The sequence below is a fragment of the Anas acuta genome, chromosome 1 (assembly GCF_963932015.1).
Source record: "Anas acuta chromosome 1, bAnaAcu1.1, whole genome shotgun sequence".
In the NCBI taxonomy this organism is placed as follows: domain Eukaryota; kingdom Metazoa; phylum Chordata; class Aves; order Anseriformes; family Anatidae; genus Anas; species Anas acuta.
The window spans coordinates 30330684-30357149 of NC_088979.1; the positions used below are offsets into that span (position 1 = coordinate 30330684).

The window sequence follows — 26466 nt, forward strand, 5'->3', positions numbered from 1 at the left end:
AATGCAAAGTAGCCCCAGCAGGTACCAGGCTGGTATGGAAGAAGGATGTACTTGGAGCACCAGTGAAGGTGATGGCAAGCCTGGATCCAACTCCATTTTCTCACTTTCAGGAAAGATAATTTGTACTGAGATCAAGTGTAGTTAAGGATGTAAAACTGGGCTGGGGGAAAAAATGACCTAACTGATAAAAAGTGAATAGAAGGTTTTGGCTTGTTTTCCTTAACAAAACTAGGGGAGGTCTGGTTGCTGTCTAGCCCCAAAGGAAGGACATAAGCTGGGGAGATGGTGGACACAAAAGCCAATGGGTGTGAACTGGCTGTTATTGACTAGGGCTGGGAACTGGAGGATGTCTCCAATTTGAGAGCAGTGAGGCTGTGGGACAGCCTTCAGAGGAAGGCAAATGCCCAGATGGCCAGAGGACAGGGTTTGGGGAGGGTGAGAAAGAAAGAACTGTAAGCAAAGCCTGGAGGCTGTGTGAATTTAATTCCCACCTCATCTTCCCCCTGTTTGAGTAGCCAGTAATCCCTCCCTGAGCCTCACAGAGGACTCTGTTTGCTCTGTGCTGTATCAATGTTTATCTCACTCGCAGCAGAGAAAACAAACCCGGGAAATGGGAATTTCACTCGGAGGAGAAACGCGGCAGTGCCTTGGCTCCCAAGCTGTGAAGGGCAGAGCTGCCTCCAGGTTTCAGCAGGCTGTCCTCCAACCATCTTCCATTCAGGCTCCGGACATTGTTGGGAACGAGAGCTAAATAGCTCCTCGCCTGTTTCATAACGGAGAAACGAGCCTCTGTAAGAGGTAAGACACTTCCTTTTCTTTGCTCGAAACATCATGAACTTTCAAACTTGGCAAGGCTCTTTCGAGTTCGATCTAATAATAAACCCCAACCTTCCATCGCACAAAAGCAATGAGGCTGAACTTGCCTGAACTTGCCGCGGGGAGCTGAGATCCAAAGCTCTGTCATTCCTTCAAAAGCCGTTCTCCTCTTTGCAAGGACAGGATGTTGTTGTCATCCTCGCTGTTTGCTCAGCCTCCCTTCCTCGTGATGAAATCCCTCTATAGCGACTCTGGAGGTCTTCCTCCAGCTCCGTTTCGGGCATACAATGCACTGCCCAACCAAAACCCCGCTCTTTTCTATGAGTGATTTATGGAGCCTCCAAGGACATTGAGGCTCAGCACATTCTCTCTTTTCCAAACGTTGGTGCAGTGAGCACGGTACTTTTCCTGCCAGTGGGAACCTGAAAGACCTGATGGGCTTTTCTGGCAGGACTCGTCGCCGCTGGAAGGGGCGCCAAGCCGCCTGCGGAGCAAGAGGAAGCACAAATATCCATGTGCTTTGACTTCCACCGGGAGCTGCGGAAAAAAATATTTTGACTTGATTTTACAGCTCAGTTTCTTGTTAGCACAATGCGAGCGCTCGGCCAGCAATCAGAAATGCACTTGCTTCATTTGCATCATCTGCTCGGTTCCCATTCAGTTATTAGGCAGAATTGATGTTAGAAGAAGAAGAACAAGAAAACCCAAAAAACAACCACCACACTAAAGACGAGCAAAATACTTTTTCTTGCAGTACCAGTTCTTTTTTTTTTTCCTAAAAAAAAAGGAAAGACTTCTGTCGTCATGAGGTGTTTATACTGGGAGGGAGAAGGGGAGTTTGCAGTGTTTGTTCTAGGTATCTAAATTTAAATGACTAACTTAAGCACATAATCTCCCTGGGCTGCCTATAAAAACCAATGGAGAGGGAAGGGTTCCTCTAGAGAGCAGTTCAAAGGCTCCTGCTTAAGTGAGCAATATTTTATTACCACGCTGTGCAATATAACAGGTGTTTAGGGCTACATTTTTATTTTACCTTCTTGCATGCTCCTGTTCTCCAGGACAATGTGAAAAGTACAAGAAGTTCTCTGTATGTCTGCACTTGTTATCCCCTGCCTTTCGTCGTGCAAATCACCATGTTAGCAGAGCTCAAGGGAATGAATTAGGTGACTCCCTTTCCCCCTCCTGGGAACCCTTTCTGACAAATGAAAACAAAAAGCCCTCTCAGATCTTGGCTCTGAAGCCCAGCAGTTGTACCTGGGCAGGTGTGGAGATCACTGTTGGAAATCCATCCCTTGTATTTGGAGACAGAAGGTGAATTGGGACTCGCGTGGGCTTGACTAAAATCTCATGGAAGTTGGGAAGCCTGTGATCTAGGAGCTATTACACCAAATTATTCCCCATGCCACCTTGTCCATCATCCTATTTGCAGTGGGGAGCACCAGTAGATGCTTCTGGTGAAGGCTGGAATGGGTTTGCAATGGATGCACTGCGGCACTTGGCCACATCCTAATCCTCCAAACAGAAAATAGCTCAAGTCAGCTCTGACATATGGATGTTAGCTTCCCTTCTACATGTTAAATTAGCATTAACTATGCAAAATACACGTTTTCTTGCTGCCCATATAATAGGCAGAAGCTGTAACTACAACACCCATCTTTAGAGAGGCAGCGTTTTTATAAGAAGAATAGGGGGAAAGAGGTTATACAAAACTACTGAGTCCTCGGAGAGCTGTTATCAAGTGAGCCCTGTCAAACTGGGAGGATTTATCGAGCTGCTTCCCTAGAGATACGGCCTGAATTCAGAACTATTCTGTGTTTTCATTAATAAAGTGGATGAAGGAGTGGAGAGCCCCTTTGTTAGAGTTTCGGCTAAAAGCAAGGGACGCTAGGGAGGAGAGGATTAGTGCTCGGGAGAGCTCAGTAATTAGGGGAACGGCCTGTAAATAAGCAGGATGCAATTTAGCGAAGACAAGTGCAAATCTGCACGTTGAAATAATCAGCTGCAGAGGTACACAGTGGGACAGGGCAGCCAGGTAGCACCGGGGTAGCACAGCTGGAGGCTGTGATGGAGCAGTGCCACAGCAACAGGAGGAAGAAGGAACAGGCTGGGTGGTGCAGGCAGGGATGTCGTGAGGGTTAATCCCTTCGGCTGCATCACTGGGACCAGTTTCTGGCATCACACCACAGGAAAGATGAGGATGCAGTTCCTAGGGGAGCAACACGGCCGAGAGGGTGTCTACAGAGCTGCAGCTATGGGGGATGAAGGAAAGCATTTGTTTTTAGCCTGGGGAAGGCAAGGCTGAAGGGAGACATGATAACAATCTCTGAGAGCACTTAGCTTGCCAAAAAGAGGAAGGTGGTGAACTATTCTGTGTCCAGAAATTATCCTCTGTGGTTTAACCATGATTTCGTGTGGTTAGAAGAAAAAAAAAGAAAGAGGGAGAGAGAAATTGAGATGGCAGATAAGTTGACTTTACTGCTTTACTTATGAAGTGCCTTGGGGCATAAAGCACATGATCAAACATAGTCGAGTTACTGCAGCTTAATGAGTTATTGCCTGTTGGCTGAACCATGCTAATTAACCATGTGCGTGCTCTCAGCTTGCCTCGATTGCTGGATGAAATGGGCTTGCTTAAGTACTTGTGCTTTACCTCGCAGAGGAGGCAGGCAGGAGGCTTTGCATAAGGTCAGTGATTACAGCTCAGTGGATCAGCTGGTGGGGGGTGACTTCGAAGGGCTGGAAGCTTGTCCTTGGTGCTCGGCAGTTAGATCTGGGCATACAAAATGGGAGGTGACAAAGGAGGAGGAGCAGAAAACAGACCTAAACATATAAATCGTGCTAATTCACATGCTTATGGCAGTAGGAGAGTGGCTCCGTATGAATATATTGGAAATGTGGTGACAGTGAGTTCTGGAAAAGAACTCACTGGTTTTTGTTTGGAAAGGCTTGTGACATGGTAATTAAAAAATATAGCAGTAAGTATGCTACAGAACACTGCATGCTATTGAACAAATAGTTACTTTTCCTTTCTCTCTTGTTTTGCCAGTGTTTTCAAGTATATTAATCTTTTTGACTCATTTCTTCATGCTCCCCTCCGATTATCTCTCATAGCCATCAGTAAGGCTGTTGTTTCTCCTTGCTATGAGCCTTCTTCTTCCTTTCACCGTGATGAGCAGTAGCTGATGGAGTGGAGCCTTCCTGGTGGTGGTATGCGTGGGGTATACAGAGCTCAGCGTTTCTTCTGATGTGCTTTTTTCCTTCCCTCCATCCTTCCTCCCTGCTCTTTGCAGCTGTTTTTCCACTGCTATCACCAGCTTGAATTGTGTTGCTAAGAACGAACATGTGGGTTTCACAATATTTAGGGAAGTGTTTTGTTTGCAGCAGTATTTATGTCTGGATGCTGCGTGTTGCCTCTTTTAAAGCTCCTCACTCATTTCCCTATAACATGCCACTTAGGGAGGCAGCGGATTTGGCAGATATTCACAGCAGACCTACCTGACAAGTGCCATGTGAAATGGAAGCAGAGACTTGTGCTTTGCTGGTTCGTGCTCTTTAACAGGCTCACATAAATTAGCCTGGAAAGGACCTCACGAGCTTATCTTGTTCCTTTCTCTGCTCAGGGCGGGATCAAATACATCACTGCCTTTTCTGACCGATGTTTGCCTAACCTCTTTTTGAAGCCCTGCAGTGGTGCAAACTTCATGCTCTTGGAGCCTGAAGTTTGCTTTCCTATCTGTAACCACCCCATCTGACCCAAAATACGTAGCATGTGACGGCTTACATGCAGCTGAGCCCAAACCAGCCAGGCTACATTCATTTGCTGCTGCAATCCTTGCAGTTTTCTGGAGGAGAGAGAAATGCTAGAAATCTTCATAAAGATGTTTTGACAGCATATCTCTTTTGTAATCTAATTTAGTCTAAAGTTGATTGTTTTTCCTCCAGGACATAGATTTTTGCACTGGGAGAGAACATACAACATACCCGGAGCTGTAATGCTACAGTAGTAATGCATATGCTGCATTTCTTGAGTACCTATGACATGAAAACAATTTTTCGCTCACTGTTTTTGTAGCTGTGTCTGGTGTATGAGGAAGGAGGTGCTGTTTTGTACCTATCCAGTGCTGGGCTTCCTTGCTTTCCAGGCCGCATGCTCTAGACCAAGGACGTGTGATTTAGTTGGAGCTGAGATTTAGCCTGGGTCTAGGGAGTCTGCCTGCTGCAGCATGGAAATAATTGGCGTCTGCATGAAGTTCATATCCAGAGGTGGATCTGCAGTGAGGGAAAGTCTGTGGCTGACTGGAGCTGGCGTTTGTCTTATCTCTAGCTTTGCTGCAAAGAAATTTTATCTCAAAAGAGTAATCTCTGCAGAGTTCTTCCAGTGTTGCTAATCCTCCTCCGGTACTACCAAGGAAATATCAGACGATAACTGCTCCGTGGAGATCCTCAGTGAAAGAGTCACGCAAGAAGAACGTGAGAACTGCAGAGCAGGCTGCATTTCCAGTTATGTGAGAGCAACTGCACATCTACAAGTAGCTGCAGACTGTGATGCTGGCACAGTTCTGTCACGTCCTTCAGGAAATACCTCTTGTACAGACAGACCCTAGTACAGAGAGCGAGATTAAAAAACAAACAAATCATTTTCTCGCCCTGCATGCAAGGAAGAATGGTATGCACGCTGGAAAAATGGGGATTGAGCTAGGATATTAGATGAAAGAAAGCCCATTTCTCATGCAATCAGGAGTGAGCTTCTGGGATTTATTCCTGCAGAAGACTGTGGGTGCAGCATGTTCAAGAAGCACTTAGATAAATTCATGGGCAGCAGGTCTGTGAAGAGATACCAAAGGGAATAAGCAGTGTTGAGCTCGTAGTAATCCTTATGCAGCATGTCCTACCACCAGCAGCAGAGGCAGAATATGGGTTGAGGTGGGCCACCGGTCTGATCTCAGTAGAGCAGGTCTGATGTTCTTATGAGCTGCATCTCCTTCCCGTCCTGACTGCCCTGCACATGACTTCAAAGCCAAACCTACTCCCTGCTGGGTTAAAAAGTGTTATTTGCTGTTTTTTCACAAAACTGGAGCTGGCCTATGGGAAAATGGGTAACTGGGGCCATTGTGCTAAAGGATGCCAGATCTAGGTTAAGGGTACTTGGTTCTACTGACATCTTTGTGCAACAGCAGTGACAGAGGAAGGTTGGTGACAGCAAAGCACAGCCTGGGAGCACCTAGCTGTTCCCCAAAACGTGATGGGGAGTGTGTCTGGTTTCCTCATTCACTGCTCCACAAGGGGAGAGGGGGGACACACCGACAGACATGCAGCTTGTCTATTTTTGCTTTCACAGCGTTTGGCGAGGGCTGGAAACGTGATGTATTTTCCAGAGCTCAGAGCATCAAATATTTCTCAGTAGTGTCACAAATAACGTTGTTTCAGGTCTGTGAGGGATTTACAGACCTGAGCCAAAGACCCTTGAAATCGATATCAATAATTCTGCCTCTCGAGCTGAAGGCAAATCTCCCACGGCTATCAAGGGCAGTGTTTTTTTACACCCCCTCTATCAGGAGGCAAGACCATCGTAATTAGCTGCTAATTGAGAGGCCTGCCTCTGAAAAGCACAATTTCAGAGAACAAAGAGCCAGAGAAGCCCATTTCTAGGGCTAATTGGAATTAATTCATAGCTATAAGTAGAAGGGCTCCCACAGTCCTGGGACTCTCTTGCCCTCTCCTGAAACACCCATCTAAGCACATGCAAAACAAGCATGGGGGGCTCGGCGTGACTTGTATGGCTCTTGTGTGATACAGAAATGACACTGCTTGCTAAAAATGAGTATAATTGTATCATTTTCATATTTTTTTCCTCTTTCCTTCTGCCTCAGTCCCCAGCAGCCCTTCAGGTAGTGAGGACTCAGTCCGCAGCTTGCTGTCTGGATGTGGTCTCTTAAAAGCCTTCTGGAGCCAGTTTTATTCTTTAAGGACTGAAGTTAAACAAACCAAAAAAAATCTGTACAGTAAACATCTCAGTAATAGGCCAACCTACGGCACTCATATCTTGTTTGAGATCACCACGTCTCTTTTCTTTGTGTTTAAGCAAGCACTCACTGGTCCCAGCGCCTCCCATTGCTTGGGCACTGAGTCAATATAAGGGCACTCCGGAGAGAAAATGAACCAAACTCTTCCCTTCTGACAGCCAGAGCTTTCCAAATACCCCCATTCTGGGTGCTCCCATTTTTGGTTTCCTTGTATCAGGTGCTTTTCAGATGAGCTGATGTTTTTTCAGAAGGTATTGAACACCTGTCTTTGGAAGACCACATTTACTTCAAGTTGCTCTAAGCCAGGGACCCAAATAAAGAGTGAGACAATTAATGATGTGGTAAAATGCAGGATATCACATTCTTGTTAGTGGTGATCTTGTTGTGCAGGAGGTGCCCCATTGAATTCTGCGGGGCTGGCCTCCCCGTGGAAGGATGTCTAACAAACCTTAGAAAATTCACAGTTCAACTGTGGGTGTCGGAAGCTGATGCTGCTAAAGCAAACAATTCAGTTTAACAGGAAAGAGAAGTGTGTGCTGCTCAGTAGTTGTGATGTGCCTCACTTTTGGATCCAAATATAGTTGCACTTCTATATCTTTAGATCTGAACTGAAAATCTGGTGTGTGATGCCCCTGAGGATGCGTGCTGGGGTGCATGTGAGCATCACGTTGTTGAAATCAAGAGATCTCCTTGAGCACCTTTAGATTTCTTGCCGAAGGAAACTGATTTTCTGGAAGATTTTCCAAAGGATTTTCTGCCCACAGATACTCATCTCTGTTTTTAAGTTGCCAGAAGAATTTTTTCTCTATTTCCATCTGGTCACATTTCCATCTGACCCAGAGGACCAGAGGTGTCCCCTCAAACTTTCCTATCACTTACGTCCATGCTTTGCCAGGATCCCACTAAATGTTTAGGGAGAGCTTGAGCCTTCAGGTGCCACGTGCTAGGTGGAAGCAACTTGGATGGCAGAGGGCTGGTTTGTATGGGGTTACCAAACACAGCATCGCTCCTTCCCTCAGCCTTTGCTCCTGCCCTGCCACCACACGCTGGTACAGGTGATCAACCTACCACTTCTGACCTGGCCTGTGCTGTAGCAACCCCAGTGCTCCTCACCACGGGACCCTCTCATTGCTTCCTGGCGATCTTTCCCTTGCCAAACTTCTGGATTCCCTGTGCTGTCTTGGGTCACTTAAATAACGCTGCTGCAGTCCTGCAGGCGAGCCCAGAGGAGATGGCTTGACAAGGTCCCAGGCAGCTCTCTGTTGCTGAGCAGCAGAATTTCCTTCCCCTTTACACATCAAATTCCTTCTGCATTGCCTGCAATCCTACCTTCAGCTGCTGCTTGAAAAACTGAGGAATAGTCTCAGTGGGACTCGTGGTTTTCCATTAAGTCCCAGTGGCTCACATTTGCCTGATTTGTTTGTATCTGCAGTGGATCACGTTTCTTGTATTAGGTCAGCAAAGCTATTTAAGTTGAACAGAAGTGTAATTTTAAGGACTTTAAAGCTATTTGTTTTTAACGTCTCACTGATTTAGCCCGTAGCAGAGCAATCAGATGACTACAGAGCCAACTGATTGCTGGGCACTGTGCTCCTCCTGACCTTAAATCTCTCCCTCCTCAAGGCATGGAGCATGGTATCAAATGCAAACTCTTTCCACGGGCTGCAGAAGTTTCTTTAACACCTTTTTTTTGTTTTTCCACTTTGCACGCAAATGAACGGGATTAGTCGTGGAACCAGAGATATGAAATACCATTATGATGGTGCTGGGACTGTGCTGTACCTAAGTGATACCATATGTTGGCCTGCTTCTAGCAGTGTTTACTGTGTGACTACATCGGCTCAGTAGGGATCTGTCTGGAAAAACAGTCAGGGTGGAAAAGAATAGCTGAAGAGATCCTTCTGAGCAAACGCTGACAGAGCTGCTAAGGGGCAATGCCAGAACCATCGTCTTTGATGACTTTGTTTCCAAACCAGCCAACCTACAGAATTGGTTATGACCAGAAAAGGAAGAAGGCTGTTCCAAAATACACTCAGGAAATGTCTTTGCCCCTCATTACTCAGTCTGTAGGCAATGATGGTCATTGACCTTGGAGAAGGCGACCAGCCAAAATACCAAATACCACTTTGGTGTAACACTGCATGCCAGGAGACCGAAAACTGAGATGGGATGGAAACCTAAAGCTTGCAAGTGGCTCCAAGTTTTCTATCTAAATCCCATCTGCCATATTAAGGAGTGCCTGTAGATTTCAAGGTTTGCATGATCCTTCTTTCTGTAGGACCATCAGACAAACTTCCTACACTCTGTCTGAAAACCAAAGGTGGTAATGACAAAAGTCTCATTGCCAGCTTCGGACACGTGCTTAACAATTAGCTTGCCACAGCTTGGTCTTTTATGAAGGGAAATAAATCCAGTGATGTCTTTATGAATATGCACAAGTGGAACGTGGTTGATACCTCATTTATAAATCATAATTACCGCAGTTATAACACTTCTAGCTTAAACAGAACTCTTGTCACATCGTTCCCTAAACATTTCATTTTTGAAGTCTTTTGTTTGTTCCCCTCATGAGGCTCAAAATGTACCAGAATCTGAAATATATTTGATCCAGTCCTGCAGCTGCCACCCTAACAAACATGTAAATAAAACAAGGATTCTGTGAATGGGAATCCAGAGCGGTTGTGGGGAGGATTAGGGATTAGTGAAGGATGATTCTGCCATTGTTCTCCTAATTGATAAAAGACAGGCCACGGTTATTTTGAATAAAGCTGTTACCACACAAGCCTCAAGCAACTCAGCAGAAGATCCTGTGTAATGGAGAAGAACTGCTTCTGGGTGTTGACCATGTTCCTGTGAAGTTACTCAATGCCAGCTACTCAAAAATAAGGAGCAAAGTGAATGAGGCAGTACCTCTGTGTCCTCTTTTTAAGCTTAACTGAGAGAATTGCTTTCAGATGAATCCACCTCATTTTTTTTTCTCTAAAAATTTTCTTTCCTGAGCTGCACCTCCTCTGTGCCTGAGCTCCTTCCCAGCCCTGCCACAGCCCCACAATGTGCTCTGGTGCTGCATCACTCCTGTCTGCTCGGTCACTGTCCCCTTACACAGCCCAGAAGACCCTGAGCCAAGACAAAAGCAGCTCTGCACGATCCCCCTCCCAGACCAATTCTCCATCCAACGCTTCTCCATCACCTGAAGATGATACCAAGCAGATTGATGTTTAAAACAGCTGAGTAGATGGGGTTAGATTACAAAGAACACAAGGTACCTTTACAAGGTGTACTTAGAAATGTGTGTCTGTATTTGCTCTGAACATCAGCACTTCTGTTGAATATCTCTGCACGTTCAAATGGAATTCAAAAGAAAACATATGAAAGGGAGTAGCACACTTACACAGTGTATGAGCATCATCCTAAAGCAGAAGTCCTACCTTAGAGGACAAAAAGAAGGTGACTGGCAACTCAGAGCAGTCATCTGTTAATGCAAAGGGGATTTAAACATGGGATTCAGAAGCAGCTTATCTCTGCGGGGCATCTGAGCAAATCTTAGCACGGACCTTACTAACTTGGTCTTCTGAGAGATCCCAAGACAAACCAACTGCTGAGCCCCAAAGCCTCTCAAGGAACTGGGTGGGATCATGCGTGTGGCACAACCCATATGAGCTTTCACCCAGTTCCACCATGCCAGCTTTCGGAGATGATTTGCAGGGTGAAGACCAGTCCAGTCCTTTGAGGCTGAAGTGCTGGCTGTTGGTTTAGAGCTGTAGCAGCACCTGTCTGGTTGGTGGGCATTAGCCTCAGGTGGGCGAGAAGGAGAAAACACCTCCTTAGTGATACTGGAGTAACGAAGGATGAGAGCCACCAAAGGGCTTAAGAGGTTGTGCTCCTCCATAGACAGACCCGTAGAAAGTTAGACATCACACTGAGTGAGTTCCCATGAAGTATGTCTTGTCTCCTTCCCAGCTCCATCGTGGAAGTACCTCCATCCTCTCAAGGCTGCTCTAGATGCCAAATTTGCCTTTAATATCAATGTGTGGGCCCAAGACCACATCACACCCAGCTGAAGTTGCCTTTGTGAGAAAGGCCCCCAAGGAATTTTTAAGTTCATGCGTGTGAGATGAGAAATGGCCATCTTTGAACCTGAGCTGCTCTCCTTTTCCCCCTCCCCCAAAAGCAAGTGTGTAAACAAACCAGCCAAAGGCAGAGGTTTTGATTTTCCTTGCATTCTTCCAGCTTGGACCTCCTGTCCTTCCCCTCATGCCAGTCAGGAAAGAAAAAGAAGTGCTCTGTTTCTGCTCGTTTGGCAGCTGCTAGCGAGCCTGAATGAGAAGTGAAGAGTGATATGCTGGGGAAATCTGATTCCCAGTGCCACAAGGACCTGCAAGGAAACGAGAACTGCTGCATATATCCAGAGGAGCTAAATGGTCACAACGATCCCCTAAAAGTCCAAGGAAAGCATTTGATATGCTTTAAGTGGTCAGCATGAGTAGTGGGATGAAATTAAGAAAAGGAAGTTGTCAGTCCTGAACCAGGGAATATTTATTAAGAGTGGAATTTGTATTTTCTGAGAGCTCCCCAGGAGAACAGCAAAAGCCGTGTGAATTTTAAAATTTAAAGCTGAACAAGACAAAGCCCTGCTGGATGAAACAGAGTCAATAATCCTGCTCGGGGATGGGGTGAACTGCTGGCCTCACGTCACGTGCCTTGCCCATTCCTCACTTCTGTGATACTAAAAAAAAGCCTAGCCCAATCCAGGGATTACACGAAGAATGCACTTTAACAAAGGGAAACGCATGGCCTTTCTGCTCACCCTTTAGCGGTATTTAGGGCCAGAAGAGAGGTTGGTCTGAACAGTCAGAATTGCATTCCTGTCTGCGTTTAACAAATGCTATCGGAGTGGAGAGGAAAAATATATGCAGCCTCTTACTAGAATATTTTCTCCATGCTCTTCTTTAAGCCAGATGTCAAGCAGAGGCAATGATGGCCACTGAAGCCATCCTTACTTAGCAGCCTGTCTAAGATATTTCTTCCTGCCTCTGTGTGAGAATGGGCTAGTCCCCAGTGCTGCTCAGCAATTAGGATATTAATAGTCCTATTACTCTGTGCCATCCAGTTCAATTTCAAATTCATGGTGCAGCTAGATGAGATCTGTTCATAACAGGAAAAGTACAGAGGTGCAGGAGGACTGAGGCAGAAGAGAGCTTTGAAATGCATCAAGCAACCGTTTAATTAAAGAAGGGCGCTCTAATATTGTGTTCCAAATGATTACTTATTTATACGCTCCTCAAATAGTGCTATTTTTAGGCCACATTTTGAAGAGAAGACAATTTGTATTTTTACGTGCTGGCAGCCCTAAAGATAAATGAGCTGCCAGCACAGCACTGCCCAGGAGGAGCATCTCCATGTCCATCCTGGTTCTTCTGCTGCCTCACAGCACCTACAAGTGCTAGAGATCAAAACAGCCACCTGGGATCGTGCTGCTCTGCATCCACAGCCACGCCAGCTTCTCCCCATCACCCTCCTGCCAAAGCAGGGGGATGTTTTCCAAATGTTGAGCACTCGGTGGACCAGGGAGCAAAAAAGCAGAGTTGCGTGTCTTGATGTAGCAGCTCACCTCCAGGAATTGCCAGGACATGATTTGGAGGTGCCTGGGGCTGGTGACCAAAATTCTGGAGAGATGGATGGGAAAAAGTGCAGGTTTTTGGCGGGGTTATGCCTTTTGGGTGAGAAAAAAGGATTTTGAGCTTCTAAATTGTGGACTTCCATGGACTGAGGTACAGGCAAAAAAAATGCTGGAATAAAATTAAAGGCAAACGCTGCATCCAAATGTAGAGCTTCATCCTTTACTCCTCTGATATTTGCCGAGTGTGGAATCTGAACCCAGGGGTTTAGCAGGGCACCATTTCAAGTCCATTTTGCACTGGTCTGCATAACTATGCAAGTTGCAAGGAAATAAAATATTGGCTCCCAGAAATGTTCGAAAGCATGAGTTTTTCTTAGGAACGGAGCTGGGGAAGGCCTGTGTGTGAAGGAATGAATGTTTGCTGAGTTCCCGAATAAATCTTAGCCCAGTTTGAGAGGCTCAAAAGACCAGTGGCTTCTTCCAGTTCCTTCCCTAACAAAGAGCTGGACCCAAGTGCACTGAAGTCAAAGAGAAAGAGCCTCATTGACATCAAAGGAGGTTGAATCAGACACGACGAGGGATGGTCTCAGCCAGGGACCAGCAGAAATAATAGCCTGTGATGTACGTGACCAAGTGCCACCAACCAACAGCCCAGATTCCAGGCATTAAACAGAGCAAACAGCGAACTCCCGAACAATTCGTGAAGACGTGCCAAAAAAATTCAAAGAAAAATATGTAAGGAAACGGCAATGTGTTTGTGGCTATTCTGAGAGCAGAAAAATATGTTATATTTGTGGAATAAATTAGTCTATGGGAAGTGTTCTCTCATCTCAGAGTGGTGTGCAGTTTAGTCAGCTCATCGAACTCGAGCTTCTTTTCTGCTGCCAAAGGAACCAGATAAGCACAGAGCCACAGATGAAACAAGTTTTGATCTGCTTTTAAGGATGGAGTTGCCAGCTACATCTCGTTGCAATAGCTCTCATCGTTCGGATGGTCATTTTTTTTGCTGCTATCTGAAGGCTTCGGTTTATTCTCACACAAACGCTGACAAGCTTTGGTCTGGTGTTTATCCATATCAGACACTGCAAAGCTCGTCCAGTCCCTTATCTCCGTCTGATTAGATTACTGTAATGCCCTGCTGTGAGGTTTGCCAGGCTGCTTCCTCTCACGGGGAATGCCACCGCTGCGAGAGCGTCACCCAAGGCACTTGATTCTGATACCATTGTGCCTTTCACTGGCTATGAAGGAAAAGGATGAAACGAAAATGGGATGAGTTTGGAGCTGGGGTCCAGATTGACTAGAAAATGGGGTAACAGCAAGAGCAGGCATCTCTCTGACGTGGGGAGGAAGAGCACGGTAAAGGAATGAGTGTCAGCCCAAAATGTGCTGCTTGCATTTGGTCTTCTCCTGACTGATGTGTCAGGGCTGCGTGGGGACTGACCCGTGCTTCATTCATGGGTGCTCTCAGGGAATCAGAAGGATCTGTTTGACTCTTCCCCAAGGGAATATGTGCTTGGTACAAGGAGTGGAGTGAAGGTGGGATTGGGTATGTCCACACCACAGTATGGTGGTTTCTGGTGGTGGTTACGAAGCCTCTGCCAGGAGCTATGTGGATATTAGCCATGCGCAATCAGACGCAAATGAATGAAAGTTTTTTTGGGTGCAAACCTGGAGAGCTGTAGTGGGTTTATGTGGCAAGGTTTGGTAGCAGGGGGCCATAGGGGTGGTTTCTGTGAGAAAGATCTAGAAGCCGCCCCATGTTTGGGAAGGGCCCCGTTGTTTTCCAGATCTGAGCCAATAAGCGATGTTGTTTTGCGCCTCTGTGAGAGCATATTTAAGACAGGGAAAAAAAACGCTGCGCCACACAGCAGCCGGGAGAGTCAAGGGAGTGAGAAACAGCCTTGCAGGTGCCAAGGTCAGTGAAGAAGGAGGGGGAGAGGTGCTCCAGGCGCCGGAGCAGAAGTCCCCTGCGGCCTGTGGTGAGGACCATGGTGAAGCAGGATGTCCCCCTGCAGCCCATGGAGTACCACGGTGGAGCAGGGTTTCACGCTGCAGCCCGTGGAGGAGACCACGGTGGAGCAGGTGGCCCTGCACCGACGGAGGCTGCCGCCTGTGGAAGACCCCTGCCGGAGCAGATTCCGGGCCGGACCTGTAGCCCGTGGAGAGGAGCCCACGCAGGAGCAGGTGACCTGGCAGGAGCTGCTGCCCATAGGGGAGCCAGGTTGGAGCAGTTTTCTCCTGAGGGATGGACCCCGTGGTACGGACCCATATCTGGAGCAGTTCTGGAAGAGCTGCTGCCTGTGGGAAGCCCACGCCGGATCAGTTCGTCAAGGACTGCATCCCGTGGGTGGGACCCCACAGCACAGGGGACGAGAGTGACCGAGAAGGAGCGGCAGAGAAGAAGTGCTGTAGACTGACCATAACCCTCATTCCCCCGTTCCCCTGCGCCGCTCGGGGGGAGGAGGTGGAAGAGGGTGGATGGGGGGGAAGGTGCTTTTGGTTTCTTTCCTTTGTTTCTCACTTCTCTAGTTTGTTAGTAATGAGCAATAAATCTTACTATCTGTCTTCTTATGCTGAGTCTGGTTTGCCCGTTACACTAATTATTGCGTGATTTTCTCGTCCTTATCTCAATCCTTGAGCCCCTTTCACATATTTTCTCCCCATTCCTCTTTGAGGAGGGGGAGTGAGAGAGCGGCTGTGGTGGAGCTCGGCTGCCCACTCGAGCGGAACCACGACAAGAGCCAAGGAGTTTTTTTAGATGAGTGACCAGCCCATTGAAAAGAGGGAGTATTGAGAAAGGTAGGACTCCAGGATAAGCTTGTTTGCCTGTGCATGTTGGCAACTACCATAGCTGCTCAGCTGCAGGTTTGGACGTAAGGGTTTCATCCATATTCACTGAAATAAAAGCTGGATTTCTGTTCAGCTTCTAGGGTTGGGTAGCAACCAGGGCACTCTTGGGGCTGAACTGGCCACCCGAGCTGCTGAAAGTGCCAGCTCTCCTTGCAGGTGACAGCTATGACTGCAGGTGGGTACAAATGCTCCCAAATGCCAACCAATTCTCAGTCCCCAAGAGTCCTCTTTCTACCTGAGCATCACAAAGTGCTCCACAGACCTTAAGAGAAACAGCCTCAAGGACTTTTTCCCATCAGGAAGCATGTTAGATGTCTTTGTCAAGCTCTCACACATAAAACCAGCGTGGCATAGGCTGCAGGTTGCTTAAATCCCCAATGATAACGCATCTCCCTGCTTCCCTGGCAAGTCCCTGTCACTGAACATCAGGACCTCTTCGCCTTTCAGACATCCAACCGGCTGCTGCTGCTCCCTGCATGATCGAAATCCTGTTTGACATGGTCCCCTTGCTGGTGTTATTTATAACTGCTCTTTGCTTTGACCAAACTGTTCTTTTTTTTTACATTTTTTTTTCTTCAAGTACTGTGAGGGTCTTCTGTGTGACAGGTGCTGCTCAACATTAATTGCTTGCCCTGAAATGATGCTCTCATCTAGCGATTCTCAGGTACATCAGTTGTTCCATCAGGGCTGTCCCTTCCCATAGGCTTTCAGAGAGCACCACACTTTAATCGCTCACAGCCAACACTTCTCTCTTTGCTCTCCCTACCACAAGCTGGTTTCTGCTTGCCAAGGCCCACACACCAATACCTCCCCCTTTTGTCTGCCACAGACAAAGGGTTACTGAGTGCTACTCTGAGGCTCATTAAAGTTCACGGCATTGCTTAATTTTTTATTATTTTTTTCCAAGTTACCATGTCAAATGTGCTTAGCAGGGTTGCTGGCTCGCTGCAGTGGTGCACAGTTTGGGTGTCTGTGTGCTTGGCCATGCTCCTGCTGATTGGGGAAGTGTCTGGAGGGGCCTTTGGATGGAAATCCCTTGGCCTGCCTGAGCAACGCTGGGGGTTTTCGTGTTTCCATGAAGCCTTGGGATGGCCTCTGTACTACCAGGCAAACACCTCTTTCCCACCAAAGGGTAGAAATGCTGCAGCAAACACTCGGTGTGAGACTTGGCTGTCTTACAGGAGCAGATTTACTGCTGGGGATTAAATGGGCCTTTGCCATTCCTCTCCATTAACGCCATCCAGCACATGGCTGGTGTCACAAGACGACGTGGACAGCCCTGCCCTCTTTGCAGCTTTGACATCCTGCTCATCCACTTCTTCAGAAGCCAAGCCGGTTACTCAGTCATGAATTCAAGCTCTTTGGTCTGATCTGACTGCGTGTGGTGTAAACACATTGTAAAAAGTGCATACTGACTCAAAACAGCCCTACACACAACAAAGATTTGGGTTAGTCTGCCCTGCAAGGACCGTCCTGCAAATCATGGTCTGCCACTTTTCAGCTGATGCAGTGTGATGTTGTCTCAGCTCCTCTGCCCTTGGGATCCTGAACTTCCAGCACAGCAGGAAATGTTTTTGGTCCCACACCGGTGACAAGATCTGCCTCATACACTCGTGTCTGCCTTGTGGGAGCTGGCCAAGCTATTCTGCAACAGGCAACCCGTATCAGATTTGGGTTGACCTGACTCTTGGCTTTGCTTTGCTCTGGGGTTTGTACTAGGAGCTAGCCAAAGGCAGAGGGGAAAGGTGGGATATTTTTGCATAGTTATACAACTTAAAAGAAGACCTAATAAAGTAAGAAATCATGTACATAAATGGTATAAACTAGTGCCTTTTCCCCCTTTTTTCCTTGCTCTGTTCAGGAGCTATTTGGCTTTGTGTGTCCTGAGCTCGTGCATGTGTCCAACACCGCCTGGCTGAAGTGTCCCTGGGCTCTGTATTTGTCTTGTAGCACGACAGGGTGGTGGCTCCCTCCAAGTCCCTCTGGCTCTGCTTACAGAGCCACGTGAGACAACGATAATTTTTCCCTCATGCCTTCATGATGCGAAGGAAATGCTGCTGGCCACTTCTCCTTGCAACCCATTTAAGTGACTTTTAATGACGAACAGACCTTCCACTGGCAGTAATTAATGCTCACTTAGCCTTTAGCACTCGGGGACTCAACAGCCTAGGAAGAGTTCATGTCCGAGAGCACCAACCCAGTGCACCTGGGCAGGATGGTGGGAGTAACCACAGAGGTGAGCAGATCTTGGAGTTATTTTCATTTTTGGGGGTGTTGGTTAGTTCTAGTCTGTTTGCTAGTCCTTCTGCTCCACTCTTTGCTTCCAAAAACTTTGCTACACTTCTCATCAGTGTTACTCTGAGCATTCATGACTGTGTTGTCTGCTTCTGTCTGTGGCTGAGGTGGCTTCCAGGGGCTTCCCTGGGACTTTCCTTTGCCCTTAGGAAGGGTGAAGCTGGGCAGAGTGCTGTGTGTTCAGTGGCTCCAAGGAGCTGATGTGCAATTCTCTCATTGCAAACAAAAATTTCTCGCTTTTCCTTTGCCGAGAAAGAGCACCCTCCATTCTCAGCTACTGTCCACTGCCAAAGGTGCATTTTCTAATTCAGCAGAGCTTCTGTCATGCCCTTTCCTGCCTTTGCTTTGCTTTATGTAAGGGAAAAGGGCTCGTTATTTTTATGAGTTCAAATTATATAGGTGCAATTTTACACTGTGGTAATTGTGCTGACCTAGGTATGATTGCTGATTTCTAGCTCTGTGAATGGAGAATTGGGTCTACAGGAGGTGTAGGATTTTTTTTTTTTTTTTTTTTTTTTTTTAAGAAACCTCCCTCAGAAGAAATTGGTTTTAGTTTTGGGAAGGATTTTATTTTATTTATTTTATTTTATTTTTTAATTAAATCCAGAGGCTTTTGGAAATTCTTTGTCATTGCAGGCCACAAAGCTGCATTTTCTTCATGTTGCTGAAGCAAGAAATCCAAATGAAGCAACTACTATCCAAGTACTGCAGCTAATGGCTCATGTTAACAAGCGGTCCTGGCAGAAGGTGAACACAGGGAAATGGGTGGAAAATCAAAACAGAAATGAAAGAGATTGTTATCTGCAGGATAACAAAAACCAAAACCTGAGAAGGACATCTCCCTTTTTCTTATGTGCTGGTGCTAAGGATCTCATCACCATGTGCTGAGGTAACCACTCCATATAAAGTATATTCATGGCTACCACTGAATTTTGTATGGATTTATCCTAAAAGCATTCCTGTTTCATGGTTTTATAGCATTTTAGTGGTGGGAAGTTGCAGCTTATGAGACTAAAGCTCAAGCTTACTCAGGTCACGTAAGAAGTCGGGGAGGAGCGATTTCCCATGCCCTAGGCTGGTTGAATTATTTCTCCTTTCTGTTGCAGAGCTCCTAATTCCAGAACTACAGAAAGAGAGTTTTTACATGGGGATTTACATAGGAAATCACTTTGGGAGTGGTCTGGGAAGTCCTGAATCCTGTGCAAGTTACAGTGTCTCCAGGAGAGAGGGGCACACAGCCAGATAGCATGTAGGGCACTGGGAAGCCTCAGGTTTACTCTCAGGCTCTCCCACAAGCTTGCCCTGGGACTTCAGACAAACATCTCAACTTCCTTTAGTTTTGTCTTTTTCATCTGCAAAAACACATAAAACGGCTTACCTGTTTTACTTGAAGAGTGATGGGTTCCTACTTTAAACATTTGGAACTGTTGATGCTAAGTTTTGTTAAAAAGCTATTGAAGAAAAAAAATTAAAAAAAAAAAAAGAGAGAGAGAGAGAGAAATCACCTAACCTGTAGCTACCCATTTGTATGATGATTGACCTAATTTTGCATTTCTAGGAAAATTTGTTCTAGAAGGTCTTGGAATGGAAACAATGGAAAGCCTTATGTGGTTCTGCCACAGGAGGCGATAGACCAGACCGTGTACCTGGCTACACAATGCACTTATATATTTAGATTGAAAATATCACCTCTGCCTGTACCCTTGCCCACCTCATGTGATTTGACCATCAGTGTTACAACTGAATCCCTGCTGGTATTGCCTTTGCACAGAGCCAATTGCCTGCCATCATCCTGTCAGGCACTTACACCTACTTCTCCTAATGTAATTTGTATTAAGCCAATTTATATTCTACAACGAGTGCCTGATGGAGAAGGTGCCCACAGGAGACTCATGTGCTGTTTTCTCTCAATGGTATTTAGCTGATCTGCTGACAGGAATTACCTCTCCCGATAGGATTTGATTCATTTGCATCCTCAGACAATCAAAGCTGATGCAACACAGTCACTCCAAGAACAACCCCTGTTTTTCAGGGATTGCTTTGCTGTCCTCCCTATGGGATACAGGATAACCTGTATCTATAACCTGGTCCTCCAGAAGCCCCCCAAATACTCTCCTGTGGCCTCAGATCAGTTCCTGTGGAGATGCGTTTCTATTTATTTTAGTTCTCATTGCATTTGCTTCTCTTTCTCTATTGAAGCTTTCTCTATCTCTGTCCATCTGGTTTACAGAAACATAAAAACAATCATGTAAACAACAATATGAACAAACAGGACATGTGAAAGTTGCCCAGCGGCTGTAGTGCTTTCCTTTCACAGTCTGTCAGCAACAGACCCAAGCCCAGTTAGGATTTTTGCCTACACGAGTTACTTGCCACTGGACCTACACTGTTAGAAAACCAACCTTATACAAGCCCCACCAAATCCTGTTAAGTTTTTGTCTCTGTAGTTCAGCTTCTTCACTTATTTTTCGTATTTCTTTACATCTCTGGGATCTATACAGTGCTTTGCTTGCTGGGTGCTGTGGGAGTACTAGCAATGGGCCAGCAGGCAATCCGAAAATAGCTATAAGCAGCTTCAGGTCACCTGGAGGGGTCAGGAGGGAGTGTGTAACATGGCCAATACGTTTACTGGAGAGGAATGTGGAGAGGTGTTGAAATCTGGTGGCCAATATGGGGGCAGAGGAGGCATTAATCCCCTCATTCTCCTCTCAGCCCCTATTATGTCCCTGCCAAGCTACGATATAAGCTTGCATTCACAGACAGTCCCATCAGGTAGGCCTGCAACATCTCTTACAGAGCAAGCATGAGGAATCCCCATCCCTTCCTTGCTCGTGTGCAGGAGCTGAACACCTGCCTCTTCTGCCTGGTACCCTCTGCAAATAGGTGATTCCTGAGGCAAATCATAGAGCCACAGAAAGGTTTGGGTTGGAAGGGACCTCAAAGATCACCTAACTCCAACCCCCTGCCATGGGCAGGGACGCCACTCACTAGATCATGTTGGCCAAGGCCCCATCCAGCCCGGCCTTGAACACCTCCAGGGATGGGGCATCCACAACAAACGTCCCCCACGGCCTGGTTCCTGCCCAGGGAGACCCATTACATCCCCTTGCCACCACTCCAAACCCCTGCTGGAAGGCACTGCCCCTCAAACCAGCTGTAACACGTCTGCTGGTTGAAGATGGCTGGATGCGACTTCCCCATGTCCCTCAGGCTGCCGCGAGGGCCCGCCAGCCCAGGGAGAAGCTTCAACAGCTTCTTTCTCTGTTGACCTATTTTTTGGGTGACATTTTCTGCTTCCCCTTATTGTTCTCCACCGAGACTGCAGCATGACAACCTCGGGGCACTGAGGGCCCTCAGATCCTGCCGGCCAGCACAAGCCCACCAGCCCTGGGCTCCTGGCCTGCTCCTACAACACTGCTGATTTCTCCCTTCCACAGGTCAACCTGTGCTGCATGGCAGGGATAGAGAACACCGTACGAAGCCCAGGCCAGCACTTAAGCCAGAGATGTACCCTTTATTTTATTTTATTTTTCCTTAGTGGCTTTTATTTAATGCGCTGTAGAGTTTTCCAGGCTTTGGCTCCCGGCCTTCCTAAAATAATTATGCGACTTTGAAAAAACAATTCATTTTTTCACCACTTCTCTGGCGCTGCCAGCTTTTTGTGGCTTTATAGAAAATCTTGCGCTATTTGGTGTTTTGCCTGAAGTTCCATGCGATTAATCAAAGAAGCTCAAGCCTTCACTGAGAAATACATCCTTAGCTCAGAAGCGGGAGGATCTGGTCTCTGAGCCCAAAACTTTGAGACAGCCACCACGTGTACACGATATCCTCTCCATATTTCCTGCAGGCTCCCTTCCTGCAAGGTGTAGCCCACCAGCATGCCCCAAGTACCAAGGCAGGGGCGCAGGCAGCCCCACCAGTGGTGTGAAACAACAATTTTCATTGTCGTGGTCCGCAGGGCTCCTGTGAATTAGCACAATGAGACATTTAGCAGCACAATGAGACATTTACTGGAGGGCTGATGGGGCGCTGGCCGTCCCCCCCATGCACGTTAGCTGCAGCTGGCGTGGCACGTGCTGCCCCATCACAAAACACACGCCTGCAGCTGCACATCCCCCCCTCCCCGATCACATCAGGGCCAGCTCTGCCCTCCCTCACCACGCTTAGGAGTAGAAATAAATAAATAATGCACCAGAGGAAAGATTAAGCCTTTCAAAAGGAAGTAAATTATTTGAATGAAAGTATTTCTAGGAAGTGATTTTATCGCTCTGAAATTTTATCCATCCTTTGAAAAATAAACAACCTCGGTAACTACTTTTTCAGGCTACGTTTTGCTGGCAAGTTTTATCTGCAGAAAGGATTAGCTTATCCGTGGATGGGACGTGCTGCACACACCCTGTTCCCATGCAGATTTGTGCGGAGCGGAGCTGCCTTTCCAGCTCCGCGCTAGGACATTTTTATGTAGCTAAATCAGATGACTGCAAAGACCATTAGAGCAGTTTATCGTTGGAATCTGCAGGAACATACTGTACCCGAAAGGAAAACGCTCACTGATAGGGGAAGTGCAAGATCTGCGATCCTTGTAATTATGCAGATGATCTTCTCCAGAGGTCTGTGGTATGTGAGCAAGTCCACAGCAAAGGCTTCTGGCAGCAGCACTTTAATAGCCCACTGAAATCCCACTGCTCCGGCTCTCAATCCACTTGGCCGCAGCCCTGCCTGGCACATTATTGTGGATGGTTTTGTTTCTCGCTGGGGACGTTACAATTTTGACATCCAAAAGGCTCTCTGGACTTAAAATGCTGCTCATCCTGGGCAATTTCACAGCTGTTTGCACCTTGCAGCTCCCCAGTGGTGGAGATGCTGGACAAACAGGGCCGAATGACTCTCAGAGCAAGATGCCACCATCACCAGCACCGACTGGCGGTGTGAAGGTCTGTTACTTCCTCCAAAGATATTCACCCAACACCTGGTCCAAGGAATAAATACCAATAAATGCAATTTATATGCAACAAATACCTCAGCAAAAAGAAACTCCTCTCCTCCCACAGCAGAGTTTCAGCTCCATATGAAACCAGGTGTGAGACCAGCATGTTCCCCAGCACGGAACAAGACTCACATGCTAAGAACATGGAAGGCTCCAGGCAGGAAAACTGCCTGGTGATATTTGCACTGTAATTTCTTATAGGGGCATTGCAGACATCTGAAATAATTGGGAACCTGAAGAGGTTCTCCTTAAGGGACTGAGAACACATCAGTAGTGCGATGGGCACAACAGAGGTGCAAAATGCTGCAGTCTTTGCTGCTGGTGTCCTGCCTTGCCAGGTGAAAGCCGTCCTCCTCCCAGAAACATTCATCCAATAAAAAAAATGTCCTTGCCAGAGATCCCAAAGCATCCTGATGTTGCAGGGCTGTACAGCTCTTGTGACCCCAGGACAGCTTCTCAGTGCAGAATGCGATCCCTGCACCTTCCAATTGATCAGAAAAAGTAGGACTTTAATCACAAATATGCAGTGGAGAGTATGATACAAAGGACACAGTGTCTGCTTCTAACCTCTGAGAGTTTATTGTGGAGGTTTTAGGAAGGACTAGCTGGGATTTGGGCTCAGCATTTAGAACATGGTCCTGCCAGCCCTGCTGCCCCTGTTGGGACCTGGTAGTGCTGGATTGTGCTGTACCCATCCCCAGCAAGACCCAGCTCCTTCCCCATTAACCCTGGTGCTCAGAGTAAGGAAGATGGGAGAAGGGAGTAAGGAAGCTGTTGTTCCAGTTTTCCTGATAAGGACCTAGAGGGAGCGGAGAAAAAGTGTTCTGCACAAGGACAAGTGCTTAAAATCTGGGAAACAAGCCTGAACCTCTTGACTCTTAGTGCCCTTTCCTCTTTGGCTGTAGCCTGACACACTTTTCCAGTCTCCGGGAGCTGAGGCTTCCTATCTCCGGGGCAGAGGACAGCCAGGCTGACGCAGAACGGAGCTTTGGTGCTGGCTCTTGAAAGAGCTCATGGGACGTTTTTTGATATGACCCACACACACGGCTGGGCATGCCACGTGAGCTGCAACGGGCTGGCAGATTTGGTAGGGAAATGGACAGGAATGGCTTCTGGAAAAATTATATAAACCCACTGCGAGCAGAGCTGTGCACCCCAAGCTCTGCATTTCCAGTCCATTTGGGACCAATATGAGTTCACCCACACATCTGGTAGCTACAGGGGGTGCAAATGAAAATTTCAGAGGGAGAATTTAAGTATCTGGGCATGTTCAAGGGGTAGCACATCAAGTGCTAATTGCCTGTTGCCCAGTAGCGTTACAGGGAGCCAGAACAGAGAGGGCAGGGACCTTCTGCAGTGCCAAGTCCCAGACAGAGAACCAGATACATCCCATTCCCACAGCATATTATAAAGTTGCAACAGACAGCTGCAAGGCAAGAATGAAGGCTGTCATGCAAAAGCATGGTTGGAAGGCAAGTTGCTGAAGGGATAGGTGGATGTTCAGAGCAGAAACAAGCAGTTATTGGCAGGATGCGGCCCTTGCATGTGGTTTATCTGCCAACAGGCAGATTTATGTAAGAAAAAGCTTAGCTGAGCTAATCCCACTGCTGGAAGCCTACAAGAAGAAGAGCCGCCCATACAGGAGCGAGATGTGAACCTATGGAAACGCACTTAATGAAGATGAAATATTTTCTTATATCTTGGGGGGCGTTTCTGTTAAGGTGTTCAGTTTGGCAGCATCACTGAACCTCGAGCTGCTTAACCTCAGGACCACGGGATGGGGACTCAGGCACCCCATGGACTCACTTGGATGGGTAATCCTGTGATGGATCAGCAGCCCCTCACCAACGTGGGGGCTCTGCTCTTCTCGTGCTGCAGATTCCTGTGCCCGAAGCACAGAAACATATATATTTGCCTATGTATGTATATATGCCCGAGCATATAAGAAGTCAAACAAAGCATTACAAATGTAGAGTGAAGAAATAACAATCTGCCTTCTTTGATTAAACAGCCTGATTTACTGGGCTAAACAATAGGTTTATTGCTCTGTGCTACGTAATTGTTATTAGAGGATGCATCTGGTCTCTGAGTAGAAATGAACTTTTGTGAAGCTAACACATTCCAAAATAGGAGGAAGAAAGTGACTGTCAAACCAGGTCTATCTAAAAATAAAAAAATAGCTGGTAAAGCCAAATAAATCATGAATGATATATACTTAAAAAGGTTGTAGGAGAGAGTGGTTCTTTGATATTCTAGTGGCCAAACTATGACATTTATAGCTCTCCTCCTGACTGTCCACTGAAAGTTTTCCTTTTCTGCTGAGCACCAGTGTCCATTACAATACTTAAAGAATTTACTACTTTTATTTTTATTTTTTTTCCCCCAGATACGGTGTCACAACCACTTTTGAGCTTGCTGGAGGTGTCCAAAGCTTGCAAAAATAATGAATTCTGCTAAGTACCTGGGCAAATGTCCAGGGCAGAAAGTTGATCTCCACCCTGCATGAGCTAAAAGGTGGCCCTGGGTGGGAAGAGGAGCATCCGGAGGGGGGCACAGCTCCTGCTCCTCAGGCTGTGCTGCTTAATGTGGAACTAGGGACTCAGCAACGTTGTCTCATGGCTGTCAGCACTTATCGCTGTCACAAACAGGGGGAAAAACAACAAGCAAGCCCACAACAGTGTTAAGGAGATTAAAAGGACTGAGTGGTGAGACCTCACTTGGGTCTTTCTCAGTTTTGTAATGAGGCATAAAAAGGGCCTTTGAAGGTGGGTTATTTATTTTACTTTTTTTTTTTTTTTCTTTTTCTTTTTTCTTGCCTGTTTTGCTACATTAGAAATTTAGATTGCCCTTGCTTTCCCAGGAAGACTCGAGTGGTGAATGACTTCCAGCAGCACAGGAGCTTTGCAGCCATCAGCAACATCCTTCTGCCTGCCAATGGCCATGGCCCCCAAGTGGCTGCCCTCCTCATCGTCCTCATGTATAGAAAACACCTAAGGGCAGCATTTTTGTTGGTGAAGAGCAACTTTCACCTCTCATCTTGCGACATCCTCAAAGGAGGTCAGGTTTTTGGAACTGATGAACACGCATGCCATGGAAGAAGTCAAGTCGCACTGAGGTTCTTCAATATGGCAGTGAGAAATTAAACCTTTCCACACAAATAAGCTAAATAAAGTGTGGACCAGTTACAAAATTCACCTTTCTCTTTGGAATATTTTACTTTTAACGCACTCTTAGCCTGGGAGAAACACAGGACCTCCTAGAGCTGTAGGATTATTTGTATGCGAGCTGTAGTTAGGGGAAGAGATTGAACAGTGAGGTCTAGAATAAAAAGTTTGTGCCATTTAAAAAAATATCCACCCTCACATGTCCAGATGCCTCAACTGCAGAAGGCCACATCACTGAGGAAGAGGGGAGCTGCTAAGGCTGGTTTGCTTCTTACACGGGATGGGGCTTTCAAGCTGCCACACTCATGTCTGCATCCTACCAAACTGTACCGTCACATCCAGGCATGCAAGAAAATGTGAGTCACATCCCTTCAAAATTAGGAAATGGGTTTTAAAAAGTACCCATTTTCTGAAAAAAAAAGAAAAAAAAAAAAGAAAAAAAAAGAAAAAAAAAGAAAAAAAAAAAGAACTGGTTTATTTATTTTTCTCTCTGTATCTGTCAGAGTCACAGCTTTGGAGGAAAAAAGTTAAAATTTTAAGAAATATCAAATGTAAGACTTTTATGTAATCTCGTGATCCAAGACGATGATGTCTTATGAGATCCGTCACGCTGTGATACTTGCACTTAATTTGTGAGGTTTAGAGGCTGGAAACTGGATACACGATTGTCTTATAAAAATGCAAACAAATCAAAAAGGTCTTCAGCTTTTC

At 46.6% G+C, this 26466-nt stretch overlaps 1 long non-coding RNA gene across 2 annotated transcripts; it reads left to right on the forward strand.

Moving 5' to 3' along the window:
* Window positions 1-618: 618 nt before the first annotated feature.
* On the forward strand, window positions 619-26466 carry LOC137853032 (uncharacterized). Of its 2 annotated transcripts, none has more exons than XR_011094178.1 (3): window positions 619-798; window positions 18241-18493; window positions 25425-26466. It is a non-coding gene; the product is annotated as an uncharacterized lncRNA (long non-coding RNA). The 2 variants fall into 2 exon arrangements; XR_011094185.1 differs by having other exon boundaries at window positions 18241-18351.